Source organism: Camelina sativa, chromosome 3 (assembly GCF_000633955.1).
Source record: "Camelina sativa cultivar DH55 chromosome 3, Cs, whole genome shotgun sequence".
NCBI lineage: Eukaryota > Viridiplantae > Streptophyta > Magnoliopsida > Brassicales > Brassicaceae > Camelina > Camelina sativa.
In genome coordinates this window covers 14,836,918-14,844,678 of record NC_025687.1, presented here as the reverse complement: position 1 = coordinate 14,844,678, position 7,761 = coordinate 14,836,918, and the positions used below count along the sequence as shown (strand labels likewise).

General features: G+C 31.9%; 1 long non-coding RNA gene across 1 annotated transcript; it reads right to left on the bottom strand.

Moving 5' to 3' along the window:
- LOC104777123 lies at positions 3,644–4,675 on the bottom strand. Its single transcript, XR_766220.1, has 2 exons — positions 4,458–4,675; positions 3,644–4,337 (listed from the first exon to the last, which is right to left on the bottom strand). It is a non-coding gene; the product is annotated as an uncharacterized LOC104777123 (long non-coding RNA).

Genomic DNA, 7,761 nt, shown 5'->3' with positions numbered 1-7,761 from the left:
ATTTTTAATTTGTCTATTCTTATCAATTGTCAAAAGAAATAAAATAAACTAAAAGTTATTGTTATAATCTTTGTCACCTATGAATTATCTTTTCAATATATATTTATTATATTTTTTTGGAATAACAAAAAAAATTACTTTAACTATTGGTTAACTACAAACCAGTTTGACTCTATATTAATTACAAACTAGTGTGATTTTCTTTTAATTTTTTTTTTGCTACCTAAAAAGCTAAACTTAGTTTCAAAAGATTATATATTGATACACAGATTAGAAGAATCAAGATGAATTTAACAAAATCAACATACATTTGAATACTTACTAAAAAATGATGTAAAACACACAAAAATTAAATTGCAAAACAATAATTCAACACATTATGATTTTTTAACATTAACCTATTATACTTATTTCAATTAAAATGAAGCAAAACATTACAAATAATCGTGGTAGCAATCATTGTTTAATCAAAAATAATAATCGACAAAGGAATCACAATTGAAAAAATATGAAACAAATAATCGGAAAGCAAAAAATGGACAATGACGACTGAAGAAAGCAAAACGAACGAAGGAGAGGTCAATTATTAGATCAAACCATTGATACAATGGAAAAGAGAAAAATGAGAGATTATAAAATAGAAAATGGCCAAAGACAATCGAGGAAAGCGGAAATAAATTAGACGGAGCATAGGTAACTTAGTTGATCGAACCATCGACTGACCACCGACAGTTAAAAATCCATCGATAATCTAACCATCAATTAATCTTCATAGTTATAGAAAATTCAATATATACAAAACATCATCATGTCATAATTGTACTCAAAGCCGAATCATCGAATTCGTTGCAACAACCGTCGTCATTAATCACTACTATCGAGCCGAGTTATCAATTTGGTCATATAAGCAAGCAACGCACACAAAAGCCAAAATGTCTGAAAATTTTGCCGAAAGAAGCTCTCGAGACACATAGTGCAACTCAACAAGCCTATGTGCAAATGAATTCGATTTAAAATTAACCAATAGCACAATGAAAAATCTAGCATGATGAACAATCTAAAACAATGACCAATCAAGCCTTTTCCCCTAGCCTCTTTACCGTCCTCGAGCAAAACAAAACCCGAAAGTCAAAGCATAAAATGTCTCACTTTGCTACAAGAATACTTCATCGCAACGACTCCACCGAGCTTGAACAAATATAAAAGCATTTGTTTTCTTTTATCAAATTCTCAAAAAATATAAAACAATATTTTAGTCAAAAATAAATAAATAAAATCATTAACACCAAGCTAAATTACACACCTTATGAATTCTAGAATATATCAACTAAAATAAAGACATTTGTATTATCATATAAAATTCTCAAAAAATTAAAATAAAATAATAACATCAACAACAAACTAAATTATAGGATGTGATTAAAGTTGTTAATAGAGATTTTACTATTTTGATCTCTGTCACCTATAAATTATCTTTTATATATTTTGAAATTTTTGTAGTTACAAAAAATTACTTTAACCATTGAATAATTACAAATTAGTTTGACTCTTGTGTAATTACAAACTTATCTTACTCATGGATAAATACTATTTTTTAATACTCTTTTTAAAAAAATATTTTTTTTGTCAATGAAATCATCAAGTTAGTTTTAAAATTTTATCATATGTAAATATTTCAGCTATAGATATATAAAGGAAAAAGTAAGCCGATTTTGAAAAACATAAAAAATAGATAAGTTAGCAAGTGCAATAAAATGTTTGATGTTGTTTATGATTGTCGGTTATGTTATGGGTTTTAAAAAAGTGAAAACCGACTAAGGAATTACAACAAAAAGATATGAAACAAACGATCGAATATCAAAAAAACGGACAAAGACAACAGAAGAAGACGAATGGAAATTGAATGAAAGAAAGGTCAATTAGTGGATCAGACCATCGACTAACCACCGACAGTTATAATAGAAGTATTGATGCGAGATACCACTAATAACATAACCGGCGAATCAAAGTAATATATGATCCACATCTAAGGTACGCTTAACCACCGATTTATCCTCTCAGAGATAGGTAAATTTTTTAATAAATAAACTATCTCAACCCTATCATATACGTATTCTAAGCTGAATCACCGACTTCATTACAACTAACCACCGCCACTAACCGATACTATCGGTTTATTGATTTATTTCCTTGAGCAAGCAACACATAATAACAACCAAAAATTCCAGAAGCATTGTCGAAAGAAGCTCCCAAAAATTATTGTGTAACCCACAAAGCCTCTGCGCAAATCAAGTCGATCCTTGTTAACTACCAGTATGATGAACAAACCAAACCTTTTCCTTCGAACCATTCCCCATCCTAAAGGAAAACAAAAGTAGAAAGAGAGAGCACGACCGTTAGAATACCTTATCACATCGACTCAACTATGCTTCAACAACACCAAAACCCTAGACAACCTACCAACTCCGGCAATTGCACCTTATATCTGGAACATATATTAATAATGAAACGTAGATAAAGTATATACGTTTTGAAATTATAGATAATCGAGTTTCTAAAACATATCAACTAAAATAAAGTCACTTGATTTCTTTTTTTAAGAATTAACATCAAGCTAAATTATAGGATGTGATTAAAGTTGTTAGAATAGATGTTGGAGAATTGTTTTGATATTCTATAATCTAGTAATTATCATTTTAATATATATTCATTTTAATATTTGAGGTTATAAAAAATTTAACTTTAAGCATTGGATAACTACAAATCAGTTTGTCTCTTAAGTAATTACAATCATGTCTCACTTTTGGATAAATACAATTTTTTTTTTAACTCATATCCTAATGGTAGCTTTAAAATTTTATCATATAAAAATATTGGAAGAAAAAAGACTGATTTTGGAAGAAAAAAAATTGCAAAATAAGCATTTATTTTTGTGATATTAACTGTTTCTAATTTCAGTTTAACTTTCTCTCTCACTTTTTTTCATTATCAGTCTTTTTGGTGGAGAACATAAATATAACATGCAAATTTTATAAATAAACCATGTTTAAATTTTTTTTTTATCAACTATTTGACCACAACAGGCTGGTTCATTAGTTAAAATTCCTATATTCATAAGCACCGAGACTCGATCTCTGTGTGATAATGTCTTGTGCATTTATAACTTATCATTAGCCAGTGTACTAAGATCACTTCACTCATGTTCTAAAGTTTATAACGAGAAAATATATATATTTTTTTAATTCCGAGAAAAGATATGTTAGGAGGAAAGATATGTTAGGTGAATTAGATATAGTACATTATTGAATCACACGGTGGGATGTCATTTAGTCAAAATGCATTCACTATGCATCCACGAGTAACGAGATATCTTTACGAGTATGTTTTGATGTTTGCTGTTTCTAATTCCCTGCCAACCTTTTAAACACTGATTAATAAAGTTGTTTAGGCCACTAATGTTTTTTTTTTTTTTTTTCGGTAAAAGGTTAAGTTTTATATCAATTTTCGTTTGTGACAGAAAGTTACAGATAAATAAAGGTAGCACAGAAAGACCAAAAACTACAATGCAAAAAAAAAAAAAACAGAACAACAATAAGGAAGAACACACAACAAAGCACGGTAAGATGAGACGAAAGAAACCACCATAGAGAAAGACAAATGCAGAGCACAACATGAACTCAAAATTGCCGCGAGCGTACGCAATCAAGGCAGTCTTCAAACCTAGTACCTACAACTTTCTCGATCAAAAAACGCTCGAAAACTGTGGTTAAAACCACAGACCGGAACCACCATTGATCAATCAAGTGACAACACTAGCGGCTTGGGAAATGCTCATCAGAATCCAATGCTGCTGCTAGCACGAGAGATGAATAAGCCGGCTCCATCTTACTCACAACATGAGACTCCCCTATACACTTCCCCTAGAGGAGACAAAAGCTAAAACAAAAATGGCCGAGCAAATCGTCTTTCATGGTTTCAATAACCATCTCTCATTAACTCCTCCCTACTTCGCCAAAGTCGCAGCATGAACAAGAAAACAACAAACAACAAACAGCTACACACAAGGCAACATAAACTGAGCCACCAACAAAGCCACATCAAAGCCTCAAACGGATCCGCTCTGAAACCTCCACAACACCACCGCCGCAGCCACTCTGAACAGCTACTGAGAGACTCCTCACCATGAAGCTCCGCACCAGAAAGTTGCCACCACGAAGAGCCGCAGGAGAGAGATAAAATCGATCCATCCAAACCGAAATCGCGCCGGGAAAACCCAAGCCGAAGGCTAAAAGAAGAAGATCTGATGTCGTCTTCAAGCTCTGTCACGTCCTCTTTCCCTGCCAACGACAACGCAAAAACAGATCTAAGATCTCTCTGCTTCGAACTCAGCACTTTGCCGCGAAAGAAGAAGAAGCAAAAGAGAAAAAAGAAACAGGGGAAGAAAATAGAAGGGAGACCGGCATCGGTGCTGTGGAAGCCACCGAACGCCGTTCACCGGTGGGTTCAATATTTTTTGGGGCGTCTAGAGCGAACACAATCGTAGAAAGAGAAGAGAGAGAAAGAAAGAGTCTTTGGCCACTAATGTTGTTGTATCATGATACCCACATTTGGCAATATCCGATTTATGTGGGATGTTGCATACGGTTTTCGTTTCAAATTATTAGAAAAGATTTGTGTTATCTGCTTGCTTGACTAACGAATCTTCACATCACACCAAACCAGCATAATTAGATTAGTAAGTTGGTTGGATATAATTTTTTGATATATATTTATATCTAACAATTATTTTGTTAATATTTGTTGTTAAGCATCTGATACATTTGTTAAAAAAATGTCACAAAATAAACTTACAACCAAAATAATAACCGTACACCACGAGCCAACAAATCAGCCTTCTAGTCAAACAGTAATTAGGAAGCCGTTGGGTACACCGTACACCATTTAACACATGAGAAGTTTGAGAATCTTAAGAAAGGGGATGTTATACGTGTACCAAGCTTGCCATGCAGCATACGTTACATTACATTCCGGAAAAATATCAAAAAAATCACGAATTTTCAAATTGTGGCAAAAAAAATCATCAACTTCTAAAATATCATTTAAATCATTAAGTTTTATTGACTTTTCAAAAAAATAGGTAACTTTCGTTGACTAAGCCATTTGAGGCACGACATTAAATTTTCAATTAAACGGCGATGACGGAGTTAATTTCCGTCAGAATCTCTGTTATGTCAAAACAACATCGTTTTAATTAGAAGATTAAAACAAAAAAAAACTTTGGATCCAATGGGAATCGAACAGCCTACCTTTGAAGGCTCATTACCAGTTCTCTACCATTGAGCCAAAATAATATTTTGATAATAACAAACAGAGATCTATATATATATATATATGTAAATATCGATTAAAAATAACAAAACTAAAAAATTGTTATATGTAATATATTTATAATATATATTATCATATCATTACACTTTATATATATATATAATATAAAGAGTAAAAATTAAATATTTCACAAATACCAAATAAAAACTACAATCAATATGTTTTATTTGGTGTATATGTAAAAAAACCGTATTTAAAATTTATGCACTCCATCCCGATAAATAAGACATACTAATTTAAATATATGCACGCTATCAGTTATATATCTTACTTAGTATTTAATAAAAAAAAATATTTGTATAGCAAAGAAAAAAGTTATATTAACTTTTGGTAATGAGCCTTCAAAGATAGCATGTTCGATTCCTGCTTGACCGCAAAACTTTTGTGTTTTAATCTTCTAATTAAAACGACGTCGTTTTGGCTTAATGGATGTTCTGACGGAAGTTAACTCCGTCATCACCGTTTAACTGAAAATTTAACGTCGTGCCCCAAATGGCTTAGTCAACAAAATTTACCTATTTTTTAAAAAAGTCAACAAAAACTTGGTGATTTAAATGACATTTTAGAAGTTGATGATTTTTTTGGCCACAATTTGAAAGTTCGTGATTTTTTTTACATTTTTCCCCATTACATTCTTACTTTTGGTTTCGTATTTTGAGAGGTGTTTAATATCGAGATTAACCATTGTTTAGTATACACTTTTAATTGTTTCAAATTAATTAATCGTATGATATTAGGCAAATTAATTAAAATATGAACTTATGTATAATGTATCTGTATATATCTCAATCTACAATATAACAGATAAAATAACATGACATTAATTAAATCGATGTAATACCACATTTGGTCTAGTGTTAAATGGATCTTGGATAAATACATAATTCATATCCAAAAACAATCAGACAAAAGTTCTTTATCGGAAAGACAAAAAAAAACATCGTTGTCAAATAAAATTTTGCTAACACATACGGTGTGAATGGTTACAGCGGTTGGGGCGGACAAATCCATTTGCGGACTGAACCGCTTTTTATTTACCATGCAACAAATATAGTCCGTAGTGGTGCGGTCCAAATAAAGCAGAGACAAGACCGCAGCGGATCAACTGCAAACCGCTTTTGCATACAAATAGAGTTGGTCCGCAGCGGTCTGTAGTCCGCCTTAAAAATGGAGTGGTCCAGACCGCAAATGGATTTGGCCACCCTGACCGCAGTTACCATTCAAACCCATAATGATTGATAAGCGGAAAGCTTTTCCTCACCAGTTAGCCCTGGGCATTCGGGTTCCCGAACCTGATCGGGTTCGGGTTTTCAGGTTTTCGGGTTAAGACATATAGAACCCGTTCAGGTTTTTTGTACTTTCGGGTCGGGTTCGGGTATTACCCGTTTGAGTTCGGGTTATTCGGGTATACCCGAACTCAAACAAATCATGAACATAAAAAATAATTTTTTTTTTAATCATTTTATAAATTTCAGAGCACACGTATATATATAAATATTTAACATTTCACATTAGGACAAAAAAAACTAAAATGGCAAAATGGTTTAATATACACCCTTAAATGTCCAGGATACTGGATTTAATTCAGATTAGCTCGGGTTTTATTTCGGCCTCGGGATTCAGGTTTGGATAATATGCCCACGGCTACTCATCACTATGAGAAACAAAAATTGTAATTCTTTTTTTCCTTTTTTTTTGCCAGTCACTAGCCATATGTCGTAAAAGACTAGTAACTTCGAAGTCAAGCTTCTAAAGACTATAAGCAAATCGGCGACTGATGCTACAAGGGATCGGATATACGGTTATGTAGGAAATATTGAAAAATGATGTGTAAATTTCATCAAGTCTTGGAATTTCAGAACGAGCTATTTTGTATTTCGGTTAGAGGGATATAATATTTTCTGGCTAAAATTAGTGACATATATATAAAACCAATCACTAACTCATTTTTCTCTGAATGCATGTGTAATATTGAAAAAAAATCACAAATTTTCCTTGAATACATGAGTCAAATGCTATTTCAAATTTACAAATTATGCTACTTTTAAAGTAAAACAGGGTTTGTATAGTTCTTTTGTTAAACTTTTTTATTGGTTTAACTTTTGTTAAACTTTTATAAAACATGTTGTTAAACTTTTATAAAACATGAACAAACAGAGTGATCTCACTTTCTGTTTCAAAGCACATCAATAAATGGTGATAATGTTCACGTTGCAAATAAAATTTAAGATGGTAATTAATCATGCTTCTCTCGCATAGCATATCTCCCATAAGAAAATGTTTTTGCGTTTGCGAGCAAATAAAGGTGGTTGGGGGAAAAAAACAATGAAATAGTAGTTAAATAAAAAATAATTAAAGCAAGAAGACCAAAAT